The 23,387-nt window shown below is 36.6% G+C and overlaps 1 pseudogene; it reads left to right on the top strand.

Moving 5' to 3' along the window:
* Window positions 1-23,387, top strand: part of LOC149220570 (auxin response factor 16-like) — a 106,356-nt pseudogene that overhangs the window by 30,311 nt on the left and 52,658 nt on the right.

The following is a 23,387-nucleotide window of genomic DNA, read 5'->3' as shown; positions in this document are numbered from 1 at the left end:
GGATAAACAGCCCGGAGGTTATCTCCCAAGTCGGACCCGAAATGGTTACTAGAGTTGGTACATTCTTTTTTTGGGTCCGTGTATATGGTTAAAGGGTGAGCATGAAGGACACCCGATATAGCCTCTTGACCGCTAGATCTTTGTAGAATGATCAAACAGTCATGGAGAGTTCTAGTTCCACAGAGGTAATGCTGAAAGGTTTTATGGGCCCTCGGCTCGGATTGTGGGTCCATGGCTCAGGTATAAAGGCTTTGTGGGGCTTGACTTTCTTGAGGGCAATAACTCCTTTATATGTATATTATGTAACTTTTTTCATATAGTTAAATAGAAGGGCCTAATCTTACTTGAGCAAAAAAAGATAATAGAAACCTTTATGTAAAGTTCAAACATGATAGCTTGACAATTATTGAAGTATACATAGATGACATTATCTTTGGCAGTGATGACAGATTTTAAGGAAGAAGTTTGCAAAAGATATGCAGAGTGAATTTAAAATGTCATTACTTGGTTAATTGACATTCTTCTTGGGACTTCAAATATCTCAAGAAGACAAGGGAATATTTATCTGTCAAGCTAAATATACCAAGGACATGTTGAAAAAGTTTCAGATGGAAGATTGTAAACCGGTTAGCAACCCAATGGCAATAGGTTGCAAGTTGCGTATAGATGACTTATCCAAAGATGCATATCATAGGATGTATAGATCTATGAGTAGAAGTCCTTTATATGTGGCAACTTCCAGGCAAGATGTGATACAGGCAGTTGGATAGACAACACATTTCCAAGCAGCACCAAAAGAATCCCATGTTGTTGTAGTGAAGAGAATATTTCGATACCTCAAGGGAACAACAAATTTTGTCTTGTGGTATCCAAAAGGAAATGACCTAACTAGCATAACTTATATAGATGTAGATTGGGAAGGAAGTGTTGATGATCATAAAATAACCAGTGGAGAAAATTTTTATATTGGTGGTTATCTTGTGTCATGGTTGATCAAGAAGCAGTCCACATTCTCCTTGTCCATAATGGAAGCAAAATATATAGTGGTGACATCTTATTGTACTCGGGTCCTCTGGATGAAACATACATTGCAAGAAATTTATGTAAAGTTTTATGATCCCATTCTGATGTTTTGTGATATAAAACTAGTTCCATTAACATCTTAAAGAACCCTTTCGTGCATTAAAAAAAAGCTCACATCCCTATCAAGTATCACTTTGTTCGATAGCAAGATGCAGAGAGAAATATAAAAGTATAATATATTGGGACAAAGGAACAAATAGCTGACATATCCACTAAACCATTACCCTATGATACATTTGAGTATCTTTGACAAAAACTTGGGTTTCTCCCAAGCACACACTAAAATACTCTTTATTGAACCAAGCAGCCAAGGGGAGCAGAGGCAAGATACAGCTCCACAGGAGCAAGTATAATTTCAGGAGGAGTCACCCTTTTTCCATTAATGTAAAAGGGGGAGATAAAGTAGGATAGGAATATCAGAGGCATGTAGTTAGGGGGAGCAGCGGCCGCAGGGGGAGTACATGTGTTTCCATCAATGCCAAGGGGGATTTTTCACCTAAAGGTATTTTTGTTCACTAACTATTATTTATTTAGGGATTGAAATTCTGATTCACACCCCTCTCAATATTTTCAACAAGTGGTATCAAAGTAATAAGTCTCAAGTTCGAAACTCACCCAGCTCGCGTTGTGGGTGAGATTGTTGGACACTGGGTTCAGTGCTTCACGTGTGTTTCACGAAATCGACTATCTGCCTCTCATGGATCCTAACTCTGGTGATTATAGAGGAGACTAATGCCTGCAGGTTTTGGTCTAACAAAAATCGTGATTTCAACATTACACAACGCAAAAAATGAACATCATTTTTATGTAATACTTTGAATGCAACTGATACAAGCACCCAAGGTGGCTTCTCTATTCCTTGTTGTGTTTATGAGGAAAATTTTCATCCACTTGATTTTTCAATCCAACTGATAGCTCAAGAGCTTGTTGCCTGACATTTGCATGATAATGTCTAGACTTTTAGACATATCTATCATGGCCAGCCAAAGAGGCATATTCTAACAACATGATGGACTGCATTTTTCAATAAAAAGAGACTTATTGCTAGATATTAAGAATGCCTTTCGGATTAATCACATCATTAGCTGTTGGTCGATGTTTCAAAACATATAATGTGGTTCATCCTCAAGAAAAAGATGAAAAAAATCTATCATTAGGTATAAATAACAAACATGCTTCATGTTCTAGAAATAAACGTTAGAAATTAAGATTAATAAAATATATATTTTAAGTTTAAAATGAACATTAGGACAGAGTATGGTCATAATATTATCTAATAAAAATATTAAAAACAATTAGTTAGTTATGGAATATATATATATATGGGAAATAAAAATATACAAAAATGAAAATAAAAAGAGGAATTAGACTAAAATAATATTCCTTCGTTAAGAACTCTAATTCCTTTGTTTATGAGTTAATATATATAAGGATATACCTTGGGATCTCTTAGTAAGCTTTGACTTTGTTTCTTTTTATACAAAAATCCCTATTAATGAGGCCATTGTTAGCGGGAAAAAATTCCCTAAGGTAAGGGTGGACAACTTCAAAAGATCGAAGGCAAAAAATTAACAAGAAGCATGCATTCAAGCAAGAAAACTATATAAACTACCAAATTTGCATTTGAGATGAGTACTTGTAGGTCCTATGTTTGATGTCTATCTTGTATGGTCCAAACCCTCTACTTCCTCCCAATCGAGCAAACCTGCAACACAATTCAGAGAAGCATATACATAGAAAGTAGTTCAAAGTGTGTGCATAATAAACATGTTAGATCATCAAGCATAAACATATAAATCATGACATATTACTCATGAATCATAAAAAACATGATATCATAACATATCGAAAACTAGACAAAGCTTCTTTATTGATATCAGCAAAGAGTGGTGAAAAGATACAACGAACGAAACCTTCCTCCGGATTCATCCAACCCAAGCCTCAAAGATCACCTCTTAAGCATGTGAAAAAGGAAGCCATATAATGAAGGATGAAAATCTATGTAAGGAAACAAGGGTTTCCTATGACTGGGAGTGCAGGAGGCATAGGGAAAATCAAACTTGATTTGGGGACCGAAAAGACTATAATGTCGATATCCTATCTCCTTTATGTTATTAGGCCTTCCCATGAGGTGTATAAATACCACCAAAAATCAATTGATTCACTTAGGCAATGGGCTCCTATAGGTTGGATTTCGATGAAACCATAACCCACGAAAAAAATAGGATTTTATTTTAGTTTTTCATATTTTAAATAATATATGTGGGTTCTGTATTATGGTACCTGCATGTGTACGCGTTTTTTAAAGGGAAGAGTCATGTATGGAATTCAATTTTATTTTTTTTAATAAATGATCAATTCTATATGGTAAAGGGATGCCTAAGGCCATACCAAAGCATCATAACTACATGTTGCGGGTGAGAACACCCTAGGGCCTTGGGTTAAAAACCCCAACAGAGTGGAGGCATACAACAACAAGAAATGTGCAGACAAACAATTTAAATGCTTTAACTACTGAACTTGGAAGAAGTGTCCTTACCCGAAGGTCCTACGTTTGGGTAGATCCCGTAGGGTTCAAACCCTCTGCTTCTTCTGATCCCCTTGAAACCTGTAAATTACCCAAGAAAACCATATACAACAGCAATAACGGAAAGCATGTCCATGATATATACGTTAGATCATATAAGAAAATGAACAATTAAGCATTAATATAAGATTGATAAACAAATCAAAACATGGATCAATGCATAAACACGATAAATATCAGGAACAAAACAACATTTCTTTATTGATGTAAGCTAAATAAAAAGTGGAAAACTACAACCTGAGTCTTCCTCTAGCTCCAAGCAGAATCGTCCTCCAGATCCGTCCTATCCCGGCCTCAACAATCTTCCTCCATCAATATACACAAGGATATCATAAGAGGGATGAAGGATATCTCAAAAGAGGAAACACGAGTTTCCTAAAGCTTGGGGAGTGCACGAGGCACAGGGATTTCTTCAAACTCGATCAGGGATCAATCAAATATAATATCAATATCTCATCTCTTCTCCTCCTTTAGGCCTTCCCATGGAGGCTTATTTATACTTCTCTAAATTAGTTTTTTCAGGTGGGAAACAATTGGGCCACTGGCTGCAGTAGGTGAGTAACAGGTCAAACCTGTAAACTTCACCCAAATTTAAGGAGATTTATTATTTTTAAGTGTTTTAACACATATATGCGGGTTGGGTATATATTGATCCGTGTGTACATAATTTTAACATAGGAAAAAGTTGCGTATGGGAAATAAACACTGTTTTTTAGAATTTGGACCAAGTCTGGAATGGAAGGGTTTCCCTAGGCCATAACCAGAGCATCAGATCTACCAAGAGTGGTAAATGGTGCTATAACAGATCCCCCCTAATATATGAGGTCAGAAGGGGTACATGATGGCCGAAATGTATTAAGTGTATAGAAGGAATCATGTTGAGACCGGGAAGGAGTTCACTAGAATTCAGGCTCCGAAGCTAGTGAAAGAGATTAGAAATAAACTGTTGTCTGAGGCGGGCATACCCATGCTCAGAGATAGTAAAGCACGTCCACATGTCAAGAACAAAAGTGAATCCAATATGCATACAAGTATAAAGGAACTGAAAAGACATAATGGATCATCCGATCATATCCAAATAAGTACATGTCTGAATATCACATATAAAGAACTGATCAATGATGCTAAAGTAGGAAGATGATCACAAAATCATAAAACTGATCCAAAAGTACCAAGTCAAATGGCAGAATAAGTGGTACTACACTGCAACTCGGGTGAAAACATATAGAATGTCACTGTAAGGAACTGCAACATATAAGGTGGATGGTTTCAACTAGCATAAACAAGAGCGACTGACAAGTGAACCAAGAAATGTTGATGCAAACCTGAGGTCTTCACCGACCTCCGAGGTACATTTCTACACATTAGGAATAGATGATCCAAAGTTGACCATGTGAGAAATAATTTGATTACCAGTCATTGATGTATACCATTAACAAACATGAGACTGCTCACCAAAAATGATGATTAGAGCCAAGGTACCCAGCATAATATAACAAGTGCGAATAAATGAGTTGTAGTCAAAAACTTGGAAGAATCTATCAATTAGGAGACAATGATGTTTTCCCACTATCGATAGCGAAGGAGTCTACCACTGATGACTGCAAACCCTACGGTACCGCCAAATGGACTCTAGATCTTGTTCCTAAAGCAATGAGTTGAATTCGATGGGAAAAGATCCGCTAGAAGGAAGGAATTAAGGCATCCTTCATCAATCTAGCATGAGTGTAACCCGTAGGCCAATAATGTGGAAGGAATCAGACGAATAAAGATGTAGTAACACAACCGAAGCACATTTCCTGTGTACACAAGATGTAGCTAGTGCATGATAGAAACCCTCTGAACCAACCAATAATTAAAGCTGACATAGAGGCGAGGAATCCACTAATAGGGTCAAGTGGAAACCAAGGTACTGCACGAATCCCAATGTGTGATAATGAAAGCTTATGTCAAACACAAGGGAAACCACTCGATCAAAGACCCATGATACTGATCAATGCAGAGCACAAGGTGACCTATCAATAATGAAAATAGGGCCAGGGTGTGGCTCTATGTCTGCTCTCAAAGAAATTTGTCATAGTCCGTAAGAGCAAGACCCACTAGCAAGAAGTCACTGGAGACCTTCTCAAACCAGCACGAGAAAATGACCAAATAGCTGATGTGATAATGGACATGACTCTGACAACTAAGAATGGTCGACTGAAAAATAGGTCAAGTGACACCATAGAGAGGCTGACTCAGGCTTACTTCCCTTGAAAAAAAGCACGACTCAACTATGACTACATGGCAGCATATGATAACTTTGTATAAGTTTTTCATGCAAGAGGCATAAGAAAACTCTACATATGATTGGAAGATATAACCAATTGGAGGAGTACTGACTCCATAACAAGGTTAAGGCTCTCCTAAGTCAAACTAAAGCCCATCCCAATGGAGGAAATAATTATTTTTTGAGTGCTTTGTTCAAGGGTGACACAACTAACTCTTGCTACCATAAATTATGGAAATAATGTCCGTTCCCACTCTTTTTGGGATATATAATTTTTTTGTCTTTTTCATGTTTATGAAGCCTAAAAAAGAATAAAAGAATGCTATAGTATAGTGGAAAGAAAAACTGTCCAAAAATCATATGTTCTAGTTCCTAGGAGAGGAACATTCCTATGCTCAATGCAAGGTGACGAAATTGGTCAATGACACTCAAAGGAATGTTCTTTCCATGGGTAAAAGGGTGTGCCAAGTTGCAGAGGTTAAGTGATTGCAATGTTGATTTTGTAGAGGACATGGTCAAAAGGTGGCTTAAACACGAGTCCAAGTGAAGCCGGTTCAAGGCCAAAAGGTGCAAATAGTCAACATGCAATGTAGTAGTACAACTCAACACAAAGGAGCCTCTAGGGTATAAAGCCAGAAAATAGCGAAGACGAAAGAGAATGAGTCTCCAATGCACAAGTCATGGTGAGACTATAGAGGAATCCCGATCTTACTCAATATAGCAGCATGGGCAATAGAAGTTAGCGAGGATCTAACTAAGATTTCCATGTAAAGGTTGGATCTACCATCATATCATGATTTTATGAGTTGGCGAGTGAAAATGGTTTATGAATCAAGTCATGATGGGATCGACACTATGACAAAAAGTATTGCAGTATGGAGGCTAGTATGCAAAATGCAAGGGAAAGTGATATTCCTTAACCTATATACCAGTAAGAAAGTGATACCTACCATGATGGTCTGCAGTCATGGGACCGAAGCAATTTCTCAAAAAATCTCCAAAATATCCTGTAAAAACAACCGATCCCAACACTCCAAGACAAAAGGTCAAAAAGCCCACAAAAGCAAAACCAACTTTAGAAAAAATAATTTTCATTTTTCAACCTATATAAGGACTTTTGGACTCACAGTTTTCTCATTTGTGTTTTGAGCAAGGAGCTGTGGAGAAAACCCCAAGTAAGCTTCCTCTTCAAATTCAATTGGTCAAATTTCTTCAAATCTTCCAGGTAACCCTCAAATCATACTTTTTATTATTTTTGATGATTTTTAGATTTTTTTCATAAATTTGACCGTAAGAAATTATGTGTAAAGTTTCCGCTCTGCGTACACGTGGGTTGGATATAGGTAACCCGCATATAGGAAGGCCCTATACACGACTGTGTTAATAATGAACCCACATGTGTGTGAGTTCAAAATTAAAAAAATGGATTTAATGATTTAAAACATCTTTTTTTGCAGGATGAAAATTACCTGGCATGAAAGAGGTCATAGTGCCATTGATAACCAAGTGATGGAGGATCAAAATGCATTAGATGCTTTGAGAGGATGCGGTTTGTTAAAATTCTTCAAAATGCCAAACATGAAGGCGAATACTCAATTGCTTGAGTTGCTAATCTACTACTAGAGTGCAGAAGAAGATGCATTTGCTATTGAACATATGCCCTTGAGGATTAAAATAGAGGACATCTATTTCATTACAGGTCTTTCTACAAGGGGGAGAGGGTGCACTCAACTGGAAGGATGAGAGGTAGTCTCAGAGTAGAAGACTACATCTGTATATACTATCCTGGAAACCTTGAAAAGGTTGGAAGTCAGATTCCAATCAAGTATGTAGAGAGTTTATCATTGAGGATCCTAGTATTTACCATAGCCAGGGTAAGTGGTTCTTTTACTCTACATCACACTTCGCATGTTTCCATGAGCCTTGCAGTAGATTGTCTCACTATAGTGTTCAATTTGTGTACACCTCTGTTAACTAACATGAAGAAACAACTTACTTCCATCTAGAAGGGTCAGACAAAGAATTTTGGATACGGAACTATCTTATGTTCCTTATCTTTTGAGAAAGTACCTGGGCTTCATCCCAAAGTATTATCCACCATCAGTAGCCCAAGAGATCCATGGATGGGAAGATGGGCTGACTTGATGAAATGACTAGGGGGCAGTGAGGTCCCTAGGACTACATTTGATGACGAGTTTTTCCTTTGGTGGGAACAATAGGTCATTGCAGTTGAAGGCTACCCTTATGCCAGAATCTAGTATTGCCACCAGACGCAACATGGGGTGTCATAGGTATAAATTATTTTTTAATTTTTGAATTTTAAGATTTTTTTTTTTGGATTTTCAATATAAATGAATTAAAAATATTTTTGATGAGACAAAACACTTACAAAATTATTGATCATGACACAAATGTTGGACCGGTGAGACCTGATGGTCTTCCTCGACATAGGCATCATGGAAGAGATGTCGAAGGGGTTGCAGCATAGACTGAGAGGGTCCTCCATGTAGTCCAAAGAAACTTGGTGAGGTTAACTCACCAAGTACCCATGGTGGACGTAGAGGACTTACCAGAGGAGATGCAATGACGCGTGGTAGGAGTACCATGGGGTTGGGTGTGACTATTTCAGCGGGTGGCTAATGCCATCATTTTCTTTCTTGCTACTCATCCTGAGCAAGATCATTAGATAGATGATCAGATCTTTTTTATTAGACATGATGATGGGCATAAGCCCAAATTTTGTAGGGAATTTTGTCCCGATTTTGTATATTATTTTAGACACAAAAACTCTATCTATATACAGATGGTTTTATGATGATCATATATACAGATGATACTTCGATTATTTTTTATGTTTTAATGTGATGAATTATTTATATGCCAGTCCAATGCTTGGTTAGCAATAGAATCTGTTAAGGAATTTTCTGATCATGGAATATGAACAAATGTGATGTAAACAAATGATCTTTGCAATAAACACACTCTCAGAAATTGGTGATACAAATAAGGATCTCTTACCCAATAGATGTTATTCAGTTGAGATACCACCAATTTTGAATCCAAATAAACTACTAATGAATCAATATCAAGAGATATCGCCTCAGATAGTAAATTAATAACAACAGTATATTCAACAATATTATTTGAAGTAGGACTGATACATACTCCTCTCAAAACCATCAACTGGCCAGATGGATAGTAAATCACCCAATCCGCATAAGAAAGGTTTCGAGTGTGTCTACGGGAACCATCAGTGAACCCTATACATATCAAATCGTCCATCAGGTAGAATTTTTTGAAGAACTCCATATTGAGAATATATAAGTTCTAACTCCTGGGATCTAAAAATAGCATGTTCTTCGATGAACGCACTAGAGAGCGATACATCCTTAGAGATCTCGGGTTGTAAAGATTTAAGAAACCATTCAAGAAGGAATTCTTGTGGAATATTGGCTTTAATGATCCTCTTCCTTATCCTTCATTCGTGGATGTGATCCGAAATGTGGGTTGCCTGGTCTTGGTGAAAATTAGCTAATAGCTCAGTTCCAGCATCATAACGGATTGGAAACTAAAAATGGTTCAAAAATATCATAGCCAAATCATCAAAAGAAGTGAAGGTGCCCCCTGGGAGTTCAATGTACCACTTAGCCGCATTTCCAGTTAGGGTACGTTGGAATAATCTCAACCTAATTGAATCATCTATTAGGGAGTTTGATAAACACCATAAGTGGAAAGTCGTTACATGGTCACCTGGATCTTCACCAGTCTTCCCTTCAAATTTAGGTATATCTGAGGGATGTTTGGTTGGGACCGAAGGCCAGGTTGGGTTATATCTAATCAGGTCGTTAGTAAATTTAGAAAGATCTATCAAGTTTAACGTTGCCAAAAAATGTAGTCGTGGAGGACCCTGAGGATTCCACCCAGTTGGAGCAGAATTCCCAACGTTCTGAAAAGAATAACTTGGATTTGTGAAAGCACCAGGTTGCCTAAAGTAATTCGTAGACCTACTTGAACCATAAGGAGCTCCTTGTGGTCCAGAAAAAACTGGAGTTTGACCAACTCCTATCAAAAAATTTCTGTATCCAGTGAAATTGCCCCCTAGAGAGATGTTAAAAGGAGAAGAGAGCCCTTGGTAAGGGTTCCATGCATGAGCATAGGGAGAAAAGTTCTAGAATGAACTGACAGAAGAATATGGCATATTCCCTTGTTCGCTAAAATATGATTGATTCCCATCTCCAAGCCAACTAACCGCAGGGTTTGTCCAACCTTGAAAAGGATTATAATTTTGACCCGTAGAGGAAAAAGGTATTGATCCTAAAAATGAGTTTGAATGTGGTATATGACCATTCCCAAAAGGGAAACCTTGTAAAGGAAGTTGACCCACTTTCCATTGAAGTCATAGATGTGGATGCAGCTAATGGAATACTTAACAGAACTGAAAGAATTGCATTGGTCGTCATTCCAAAAGGAAAAAATCCAATGCTAGAGGCAAAAGCTTGGGTGCCCCCACTCGAATATGGAATGGAGTTAGAGCCAAATATAGCAGTGCTAGGAGTAACAAAAGGTATAGAAATTGTTCCTCCTCCTTGTATGCATACAGGAGTTTGCATACTAGTAGCACTCATGGTGGAAGCCATGCTCCCAGTAGTGGTCATTGAAGGAAAAGATCGAAATAAACCTAGGCTCAAAGACCTGTTGGTCAAAGTCCCGATGTATAATAAAACATCTAAGTGATTGGGAGGAAGAGGAGAATTAGGAGTCAAAAGATACTCAGGAAGCTCTTCGACCTTAATAACATCTTCCAACTGGAAGAGGACTCTCGAAAGAACTGGAGTGTTCCTCTCCAACTCTCTACTTGTACCAGGTCTATCTTGTGAATTAATAACCAAATGGAGGATCAATCTTCGATGCGTCTTCTACCACTGATTGAAAATCACTGGCAGAATTTCTCCTATGCCTTCGAGGAGAAGGCTTAACACTCATAGGTGAAAGCCTACAAATCCTCCTAGACCGACGAACTAGTTGATCAACCACTTTTTATTATTTTTAAGAAATCTAATTAAAGACTTAAATAATTTGTAAAGCTAGGCCAACTAGGAGCAAAGAGAACTCTCTATAAAATCCCTAAAGATACAATCAATCAAATTACTTCCGAGTATTTCCACTCCAGGTGATGAGGATTGGACACCAAAATATAAGAAAGTGAAAAACAAGGACCTTCCAAAAATAGTCTGGGGTAATGATGGCTTAGACCTACTAGTGAAGGTAATAGAAACAGTTACGCTGACCTCTAGACAACAACCTTTGTCGGTGCAAACACCCAAGCTTAATAAGGGTACCCTCCAGAAGTACTGATGAATGTGATGCAATGTCTACCTCAAGTGCCACGGGATTCCCCTCTGCAACCACCTATGTGATCCCTAGGAAAGGAAACTACAGGCACCAGTTCGTATAAAAGTTCGAGTGGAATAGTCGTGAGGTGGGATCCAACAAGTAGGAGAGGGAGTATCTCTCTTCCTTGTCTTCACTCTCCCTCGTGCTTAACTCCCAGTCATGGAGCTTTCCCAATCTTTCTAACGACACTGGATTTCGCTCGTTATTCAACTTCTATGTTTGATAATTTGAGCAGCCTTGAAGAGTTAACTCTCCACTCACCTATTCCAAGGCCCTAAAGAACTTAAACTTGTTGGTGTTTGTTAATGACAAATTAAAAAGTTCTAGTTATTTTTATTAAATCGCTTGATTTTAGAGGGTTGTTCTTTAAGTCAAGGGTATAACGAGAGTGAAATTGATGATGTTTTCGATGCAAAAGAAACCAATAGAAACTTAACTATATGGATGCAATTATTTTGTTTCGATGAAGAGGGATTTCTACTTGGTTTTACGAAAAACTTATATAAGCAAAATATTCTCTTTTTCTTTCTTTTCTTAAAGATTCCACACACGCTCAAAATATAAAAGGACTAAGAATGCTTATGATGCAAACTAACCTAATGCAAATGACGAAGCAAGATCCTATGAATACTCATACTAAAAGAAAATGTTATTCTTTATAAAATCAATAAGCCAACTTGACAATGAATAGGGCACAAATTGAAAAACAAGTTTCCCTCTAAACCGGGCAAAACAAATTGAAAAAGATCACAATTGCTCAAAACAAATGAAACCCAAAAACAAAAATCTTGGAAAGAAAAAGAAAGGCAAAAGCTATGTTTTTGTCTTTTTCTTTTAAAGAAACTAAAGAAATTTTTGAGGCCACAAAAAGACTACTAATTTCAAATATCAAGAAATAAGCACAAAGATTCCTTAAACTTGGCAAGTTATAAAACTCATTAATAAATGAAACTTGAAACAAGAAGGAATACAAACTCGTACAAATTGATCTGAATAGTAGCAAAAGACTTCAACAAACCGAAAAAATTTCAGAAAGAAATCTCTCTAGATTTCCAAAGAGACACTCAAAAAGGCATGAAAAACCATAAGGTCAACCAAAAGGGAAAGCCAAGCAAAGCAATTTGAAACCCGGGTTATAAACAAAATCAAAACCAATTTCTTGTTCTAGAAAACTAGAACGTCCAAGAACTTCAGATAAAAGGCTTGAACCTAAGACCCAAAAAAAAACCCTACTCAAAATGAAATCCTAGACCAACTAGGCTTTTCATTAAGAAGGAGATTCGAAATCAAAAACTTGCAAGAGAACTGAGCTCTATAGACAGTTGATGGCTAGAAAATAGCAGAAGTCACCAGGCAACAAACCTAACTGAGAAAAATATTTTGAAAAAACAATCCAAAATTATGTATACACAACTATGTAAAGACATAGAGGTGTGCACACACATTTCAAACACAGGAAACTCGCATATACGCGAGTCTGCTTAAGGAAACTAGCGTGTATACGTGACTATACTCCAAGAAAAATGCGTATAAAAGACTCAATCAAGAAAAACAAAAAATCAAGGCCTGATCCAGAAGATCAAAGTTGATACCTGGGAAGCTAATAAGTCAAAGACACTGTAAAAAACAAGAAATCAAGTAAACAAACCCTGATCAAGAACGAACAACCCAAACTAGGAAAAACAAGAATGTTTTCCCCAACGGAGTAGCCAATTTTTTGGCGGGTGAGAAGACCCTATGGCCTTGGGTTGAAAACCCCAATAGAGCGGAGGCATACAATAGCAATAAATGTGTAGACAAACAATTTAAATGCTTTAACTACTGAACTGGTAAGAAGTGTCCTTACCCGAAGGTACTATGTTTGGGTAGATCCCGCAGGGCTCAAACCCTCTACTTCTTCCGATGCCTTTGAAACCTGTAAATTATCCAAGCAAATCATATACAACAACAGTAACGAAAAGCATGTCCATGATATATATGTTAGATCATATAAGAAAATGAAAAATTACGCATTAATATAAGATTTATAAACAAATCACAACATGGATCAATGCATAAACACGATAAATATCAGGAACATAACAACATTTATTTATTGATGTAAGCTAAATAAAAAGTGGAAAACTACAACCTGAGTCTTCCTCTAGCTCCAAGCAGAACTGTCCTCCGGATCTGTCCTGTCTCGGCCTCAGCAATCTTCCTCCATCAATATACACAAGGATATCATAAGAGGGATGAAGGATATCTCAAAAGAGGAAACAAGAGTTTCCTAAAGCTTGGGGAGTGCAGGAGGCACAAGGATTTCTTCAGACTCGATCAGGGATCAATCAACTATAATATCAATATCTCATCTCTTCTCCTCCTTTAGGCCTTCCCATGGAGGTTTATTTATACTTCTCAAAATTAGTTTTTTCAGTTGGGAAACAGTTGGTCCACGGGCTCCAGTAGGTGAGTAACAGGTAAAACCCGCAAACTCCACCTGAATTTAAGGAGATTTATTATTTTTAAGTGTTTTAACATATATACGTGGGTTGGATATATACTGACCTGCGTGTACACTCTTTTAACACAAGGAAAAGTAGCATATGGGAAATAAAACACTATTTTTTGGAATTTGGACCAAGCCTGGAAAGGAAGGGTTGCCCTAGGCCATAACCAGAGCATCAGATCTACCAAGAATGGTAAATGGTGCTATAACATTACAGGAGTGTTGAATGATGCTATAACATCCAGTAATGTCATAAATCGAATTATCATTGATGACACTGCCAAATTAGTTGGCCTGCACCTAACCTATACCTTTTTTAGCTTACAAGGTGAATTCTATGAGAAAACTTGTGGTGTAGCTATGGGTTCCCTACTCTCCCCTATCATTGTAAACTTATTCATGGAATATTTTTAGACCAAATCTTTGGCATCTTCTCAATTCCATCCTACGATTTGGAAATATTTGTTGACGATACTTGTGTTGTCTAACCCCATGGTCATGAGAATTTAGATTTGTTCCTTCATGATCTTAATTCTCAATCTGACTCCGTAAAATTCACAACCGAGGTTGAGGTGGATGGTAACCTTCCTTTCCTTCATGTTCTCCTCTCTATATTGGAAGATGGTTCCTTATCAAATTGAGTTTTTCGTAAAAAAACTCACTTGGAAAATATCTTCATGCCAATTCTCACCATTTTTCGGTGTAGAAATTTGGAGTTTTTAACACACTAGCTACTTGTGCTCTAAGAATTTCTGATCTTGATCACCTAGGGAATGAGAAATACCATATTTTCAAATTTTTTGAGAAGGATGGCTATAGAAATATCAAGGTCTTAGAGCTTTTCAAAGATCTAGTAAGGGACTTAGTTTTAAAAAATCTCTTGATGATCCAGTTTCCAATGTTCAACTTCCTTTGATCTGTGGGACCACTGATAACATGGCTCATATTCTTAAAGGAATAAAGTATTTTCTCCTTCAAGCCCCTTAATACTATTGGAATCTCTCTTAGATCTATTAAGGACCCGGTTAACCCTAAAGACATGAAAGGTGTTTATTCAATCCCTTGCTCTTGTGGGATTTCCTACATTGGGGAAATTGGTTGCTCCATTAATCAGAGAATTAAATACCATGCAACATAAATTAAACACAAGCATTCCCACTCCTCAGTTATAGCTAATCATGATGAGAAAACTAAGCACCATGTCTACATTGAGGATTCCTGGGTCATCACCGGGATTAATTAATTTTTTCATAGGAAGTTACGGGAGGCCATTTACATTGAGAAGTAGATGAAGAATATGTTGATAGTGTTGGACACTGCCAACATACAAGAGGTATCCCTGATGTGAAGTCCCAATTAGAACTCACACCATTTGGATTAGGAGTCCCATTTGGAGTATTGACCTGACCACCATAACTTAAGGTTTGCCTTTGTTTCAATGGATAACATAGTTATTACACATATAACCTTTGAACAAGAAATTTGACATTATGAAGCACCAATTGCAATGTATAAAAGGAGGCTTTCACGAGAGGGAGACAATCGTGAATCTCTAGAAATAAATTAATAGTACTATCCTAAGAGATGCACACGTGAGCAAGGAAATATTTTTTTACTAACCTGCAAATTAGATCACAATATAACAATGATTCATGAAAACAAATACAATGCACATTCAAAAATATAAGCACTAAGTCCACCAAAATAGTTTAATTTCTTCAGTACATAATAATGCCAATATGTACCACAAACATCAAAATAATAGTCTTAAAACATTCACAATACATGCATGAAAGTGTGATGACTCAATGAGCTTCAATTATTAGGTGAAATATCTGAGTACATAGTTACAATGGTGAGGAACTAGTTCTTATTGCGGGTGAGAACACCCTAGGGCCTTGGGTTGAAAACCCCAACAAAGTGGAGGCATACAACAACAAGAAATGTGCAAACAAACAATTTAAATGCTTTAACTACTGAACTGGGAAGAAGTGTTCTTACCCGGAGGTCCTACGTTTGGGTAGATCCCACAGGGTTCAAACCCTCTGCTTCTTTTGATACCTTTGAAACCTGTAAATTATCCAAGCAAAGCATATACAACAATAGTAATGGAAAGCATGTCCATGATATATACGTTAGATCATATAAGTCAATGAACAATTATGCATTAATATAAGATTTATAAACAAATCACAACATGGATCAATGCATAAACACGATAAATATCAGGAACAAAACAATATTTCTTTATTGATGTAAGCTAGATAAAAAGTGGAAAACTACAACCTGAGTCTTCCTCTATCTCCAAGCAGAATCATCCTCGGGATCCGTCCTGTCCCAGCCTCAGCAATCGTCCTCCATCAATATACACAAGGATATCATTAGAGGGATGAAGGATATCTCAAAAGAGGAAACAAGAGTTTCCTAAAGCTTGGGGAGTGCAGGAGGCACAGGGATTGCTTCAAACTCGATCAAGGATCAATCAACTATAATATCAATATCTCATCTCTTCTCCTCCTTTAGGCCTTCCCATGGAGGTTTATTTATATTTCTCCAAATTAGTTTTTTCAATTGGGAAACAGTTGGGCCACGGGCTGTAGTAGGTGAGTAACAGGTAAAACCCGTAAACTTCACTCGAATTTAAGGAGATTTATTATTTTAAGTGTTTTAACACATATACATGGGTTGGGTATATATTGACCTGTGTGTACACAATTTTAACACATGGCAAAGTAGCGTATGGGAAATAAAACATTGTTTTTTAGAATTTGGACCAAGTCTGGAAAGGAAGGGCTACCCTAGGCCATAACCAGAGCATCAGATCTACCAAAAGTGGTAAATAGTGCTATAAAAGTTCCAATAGTGGAACATTAAGTCACTTCTTGCTTCTCTAAGGAATTATTTTTCTCTCCTATGCCAAGTGGAAGAAGCCAAGACTAGATCTCCAAAGTCCATGATTCCAAAAGCCCCTTGCTTATGAGGTTGATTTTATAACTAGAGGAATGGCCTTTCATACCCTCATGACTCTTAGACTTCCAAATGATGTTTTAACTTCTATTTAACTCTATTGTCGATGTGACTTTTCATATTCCACATGTGACTCTTGGACTTCCACACATTTACATTTGTCAATTTCTTGAAAATACATCATTAAATTCCACATGATGATGTGGCAAGACACATGGACATTATGTTGACACTTGTATAAGCCATGACTTGGCATTGATGACATGAAAATTCATGATGATGTTGTAATGCCAAGTTTCTCTCTTGCTACTTTTTCTTCAATCTTCATGAAGAATCTGCTTTGTTCTTCATCTTCACCCTCCAAAGGGTCTTGGATAAGCATCAAGATTCTGAGTTATCATTCAATTTCTACATTCTGTCATGTTCTAGGATATTCTCCATGTCTTCATGATGGTTCTTCTTTATGCTTATTCTCTACAAGTGCTTCTTGCTTCTTCTCCTTGGCATCTTCCTTGAGAATCACCTTGTCATGCTGAGAAGATACACCTGCCAATGAAAACCACTCATGAAAAGGAAAAATCAGACTTGAAATCATCTAACCTATCTATACCTTTCTGATGGAAGAAGTTGTTTATGATAGGCCAATGTGAGGACTGAAAGAGGAAGGCTTGATAAGGAAGGCACATTTAAAATCAACATTGACTTAGAAATGCACCATTGTTCACTAAAGTTGTGTCATGTGCTATAGAAGGGGCTCATCAGGGTCTATCATAGTGTCAAAGTGAAAGAGATAGTGTGATGAGCTTTCTGACTAATAATGCACTATTTTTCTAGGCTCAAGTAAGTAGGAGATAGTGAATGCACAGTTTATCTTAATAGTGAGCAAGGCATGACCCCACTGTTCACTAAAAGTGTGCCATGCTCTTAGAAGGTAGGCCAAGGCTTAGTCTTGGCATAGGGCATAGTGATAGTGGACAAGGATGTTTGATTGTTGTTTGAGAGTGCGTTGTGTGCTCTGGAAGGGACAGAGGATCCTTTTTTTTCCCAAAATGTGCTTAGAAGGTCCTTTTTTTCCTGAAATGCGCTCAGAGGGATAAAGGGTCTTTGTTTTCCCAAAATGCACTCAGAAGTTACTTGGTTTCCACAAGTGTGCTCAAAAGGTTCTTGTTTTCCATAAGTGTGCTCAGAAGTTCCTTTTTTTCTAGAGTTGCACGCAAAAGGTCCTTGTTTTCCTGAAGTTTGCTTAGAAAGGGATACCCTCTATTGTCCATAGTTTTCTTCAATAGTGGCTCACTGTTTACTAGAGATGCACTCTATGCCTATGATAGCTCACTAGAAGAAGAGATTGTGCAATTGGCTAAGGCAAGTAGAAAAATGGAAGTCACTTTTCCTCGAGAGAGGCTTACTTCACTGTGAGAGGAAAGAGACCTTGTATGGTGCAATTTAATTTTGCAGACAACCACTAGAAATGTTGCATTCACCATATAAGGTAGGATTGCTCAAAACTCAGTGCGGTGAGTTATTGCAAGCAGGAAGGGTTAGGTGACTATGTTTTGAAGGTTTTGAAAGTGAAACAATAGGATATGACATTAGGAAAGGCTTAGTACACAAGTCTAGGAGGGAGGGATTTTATCAATAAGGCTCATGAATAGGCAAAGCTCATCACTGGTGAAGGATTGAAGGTATCGTAACTTCCATTAGGCAAGAGGGCCAAGAAGAGCTCCAAGGTCGCTAAGTGTGGGATCAAAAAAGTAAGAGAGGGAAAAGCATATGAAAAATACTCAAACATGGATCACAAACATGAAAGCCATCAATAGAATCCAAAGGAATGCACAGGACTGATGATTAGAAATCACACCTTGAAAAACATCAAAGTGACACTTATCTCTAAGTGCGATAGTTGAGAGAACACATTATGACACTTAGAATACAAATTGAGACACAAGTGTCAAACATGACTAGAAAGTATTCTAATCTATAGGAATGTGTCTACTGCATATTATTATGATATGTAGGACCATCTTATCCAGAAGAGTGCACTAGATCTACCTTTATTGATGTGTAAAGTAGCGACACAAATAGGAGTGAAAATGATTAGAAGCAACAATCGTGACAATAAGAATGTGATAATGACACTTTCAAAAGCTAAAGAAATTGAAGGCAACACATGTGAGAGAAAATATTACATGAAAATTCCACTTGTTAAAGTGAAAGAAAGAAAAACCAACAATAGAAAACATGAAAGCAACACTTATGAAAGGAAAGGTACGCAAAAGCAATATTTGAGCAAACTCATTAGAATGATGAGACAAATGCAACTGAAAGTGAGAAGGGACTATCAAAAGAGAGTGCACACTGACTGTTGACATAGGTTGAACAATGTGCAAGCATTGTCTTGATGGATTACATTGTGCATGTTCAAGCTTGCTTAAAGGAAGTGCGCTTATGAATTCATCAAGAACTGAGCATGTATGAGCAAGTGAATTTGAAAAATAGAAACTGGGAAGAAGACTTAAACACTTGGAAAAATAACAATCGACCATGAAGTGACCATAGAATGAAAGATCGTATGATCCTCGATAAGCTCCAAAATTCAAGTGTAATAAAATTTTTGAGGGTCTTGATCGCAGTGTCAGCACTTGGTGACACACTAGTATAAATCCAACTTCTCTATTCAGGTTTTACCTTTGAGTTCAATGTCTCTGTCTTTTAGGAAGTATTGATTTTCCATTTACATTTCCCTAGTTTTTCCACTTATCTAGGTTAAAGGTTTAGTCTCTTATTTTGATTTCTCAAATTTAGACACATTTACAAGACTAGTCATACCTCAATTATTTCGATAGGGGAGAAGGATAGTAAGTATATCAAGATTTTGATAATTAGAATTAATCACATTACCTGGTGTTTCTCCGCTTCCAACAAGCATGTTCAATACCCTGGCAAAGACAGCTCAAAGAAACACAAGCACTGATTCACTATCAGCAGGGTTATCCAATACCCCGATGAAGTTGCTTTCTTTACTTATCTGTGTAAGAAGCCTTTATCTTCTTCATCCTTTATTTAATTTTCTTAAATATATGCTTGAAGCATTTACTAATTTTTTGTAACATGGGAGGAAGAGGGATCTCAAATTATGGAGAGAAGGAGAGGTTGTTCCTTTTTTAAGGGATTTTAAAGATAACTGAAGTTAATATGCTCATTTAATTTTTTTCTCTTTTCCCTTCTCTACTCAGTTGAATCAACGGGTCAAAACACCATTCAATACAAGGTTGAGTCAGAATGAAGATCCGAATAAAGATATGTGCTTCATAGTTTGACCAAAGGCTTTCCATTTGGAACAGATCATATTTTCCATTCATATCTCATTTACTTTAAATATATATAAACCCAAACAGAGAAGAGGTAATAGATTATCCAAGCATTATGTGTCTTCACAATTTCCCTTTTCAAGTTTTGCCACATTGTCTTTTGAACCAAAAGGGCATATTTCACGCAAGGCCTTATTAAGAAAAACATAAATTAAAGACAAGAGAAAACAAGAAAAGAAGACCAAAATGACAAATAAAACAGAGAATTGAATTGGAAGGAAACATGAAAAACAAAAACAAGAAAACAAAACAAATGCAGAGACTACATAAAGTGCAAGTTCATAATAAGTGAAAAGGAAACTAGAATGCAACTAGACCTACTCCTAACCTAACTGGCTAAAAGGTCAGGGCTAAGTGTAATGAAATTTCTAGTGTAACCACCGTAAATTCTCCCAGCCTACAATCACAAATATACAAGCAAATAAAACTGATATAAAATCATGTGCAAAGGAAAAGATAAGAACTTCAATTGCTTGCACTTGCATGTTGGAAGAAATATGTGCCATAGAAACTAACCTTAACCAAACTACCACCTTACCTTTTATATTGGAACCATAATCAAACAAACCTTGAAAACTTCTTGTGAATGTACCTGCATATGCATTGTACTCCTTAGAAAACATCAAGAAAAATCAAATCCTATTTTTGGCATAAGGGCTTGCTAAGTAAGATTCTTACAACCAATCATAAATTGGATCATAAAATTCAAAATAATACTCTTGAAAACCATGAAATCCTTGAAAAAATAAATTTTCAGTTAATGGCATGGAATCAGAATGAGAATCTTGTAAGGGAAAATTAATCTGATCATGTACAAAAGGCTTGTTAAGGTAGTGAGGGCTTGACATAACCATCACGAAGGCTAAAGAGCCTCAACTGCTTGAAAAGTATCCAAATAGTGAGATGCTAAACCATAAAGATCAAATAATGCAAAACAACTATCATCTAATACACCGATGGGAAAATTATTAGTTGAATGACAATTACTATAACCAACAATATGATCAGATGGATTGATTAAGGCATAAGATTCCCAGTTAGTGGAAAACAAAGATAGATCAGGTTGAATGGATTTACAAATTCTTTTAACAATAGAATCATCTTCTTCGCGTGTTGAATGTGATAAACCATTTCCTTATAACTTATTACAATCATCGAAAGAATTGAAAATGAATGCTAGTATAGCAGACATATGAAACCAGTCAATATGCAATGGGTGAAAAAGAGGAAATTTATTCACCATATAACGCAAGCTTCCACTTATACTCAAGATGATATTTGGTGCTATAATAAAAATTATTAGCATCATAAGATTCAAAAGAAAGACTAGGATTTGATTAATTACAAAATAATTTGACAAGTATGAATCCTTCGGCCAATTATAATCTTTAAAATGATCAACATCACAAATTTGTGCATCAATGAAAGGTATACACTCCAAACATGCATTTGATATAAGAGATTTGCATGAAGATGAAATAGTTGAAACAAAACCCTCAATATGATCAGAAACTGAGTCTTGAAAGTTATAACAACTATATCTAAGATACCGCAAATCTTTCAAGAGAGACTTTTCATTCAGTGAAACCATGCAAAGGAAAGAGTTTTGTGAGAAGATCCATATTTGACTTAGTTCATCGCTCTTATCACGATTGTGAGAACCTGACATAAATATCAACAAAATTTAAGTGCCTCAACTTCCTAACAAGTCCCATAACTTTGAAGGATTGTCAAATTGTGCTATGAAGATTGAATCAGATCATACATGGCGCGTGGACAACTATTACCAGTAATTTCAATAAGACCACCACTACTTGAATAATAGCCATCTACATCACTGATTTGATCGTATTTGTCAACTTCAACAAATAGATTACCCAAGTAATAAGGTTATTCTAAATGCACATGTAAGGATGGAGCAACTAGATAAATCTCATGAGTAACCTAAACATAAGAATTTTATTCATGCAAGAATGGAAATGATAAGGGATGGGATGGATACTCAATGAGTTTCTTACCTTCTTCCTCATCATGGATGATCACACACCTTGTGTCAGTTTAAAATCCAACTCCTTAAATGATGAAATTTAAGAGCATGGAATATCTTCTTCACAATTTAATGCATTGCAAATAGAAGAGCACAAGGGATAGTGAGAAAAATAGGAACTTTCCACGAGAACAACTTCTTTGACTGATTTAGATTCAATATATAAATATTTCAAATCAAAACATTCTTGAGAAACTAAAATATCAGTTGGTGTGCTTAGGAATTCATCGTCATATACATCAAGAGAGACATTATCATCAAACTGATGGTTTCCTAAGATGTTAGATTGATTAGACAAATTGAGTTAATTTGATTGACTACCAAGATTACTAGGTTCAATATTGGCTAAGAATGGAGAAACACCATATTCACATAGAGGAATTTGAAAAAAATAAGAAAGATCGAAAGAATCTTCATCTTCCTACTCCTATACCTGTGAAATGTGACTACCTTGCACTTGATCACTACTTGGATTGGAAAATTGAAAATCAGAAGAGTTTGAAAGAGGATGGTCAAGAAAATCAAGAGACAAGGGGTTATTAGAAAGAGATGATAGAGGATGATAAGTATCCAAATCAGATTCAAGACTGAAGTTATGAGTGTTACTATCATCTTGAACATGCAAGGGATTTTTTTTCACCCTACATTCAAAGTTTTCTCGAATGAGATCTCGAATGAATGGATCAGTAATCTAATTTATAAAGGGGAGAAGTAACAAAAATAATGATAGATTCCTCCTTTGAAACTAGGAATGTGTCATGATTAATGAAGGCTAGGTGATCATTGTTGATCAAGAATTCAGATTCAGATTACTTCAAGGAGATTTGAACCAAGCACTGAAACATTTCCTTGAAGAAATCCCAATCCACATCTTCTTCAGGGAATTCATAACATAGGTGAAGGAATCTATAACAAAAATCCTCGATTGATTCATTAGTGTACATTCTTAGTTGATTAATCCTTTTAAAAGCATCTTTGTAATCAAACCTACCAAAATGTTGATGAGCTTCCTTGAGGAATTGATCAAATGAATGGATGGAAGAAGATGGTAGGGTACGACACCATTGGTTAACTCAACCTTCAAGGGTGATGAAGAAAAGTATAAGAGAAATATCCTTACAATCGATTTCATAAAATTCACAAAACTCGAGAAAATTAGATATGTTCTCAGCTATGGATATTTC

The sequence above is a fragment of the Pinus tabuliformis genome, chromosome Q, assembly GCF_031772625.1.
Source record: "Pinus tabuliformis cultivar Carrire ecotype Pingquan chromosome Q, CPIR1, whole genome shotgun sequence".
In the NCBI taxonomy this organism is placed as follows: Eukaryota; Viridiplantae; Streptophyta; class Pinopsida; order Pinales; family Pinaceae; genus Pinus; species Pinus tabuliformis.
Note: the sequence above shows the minus strand (reverse complement) of the source record. Positions and strands in the feature narration are given on the sequence as shown.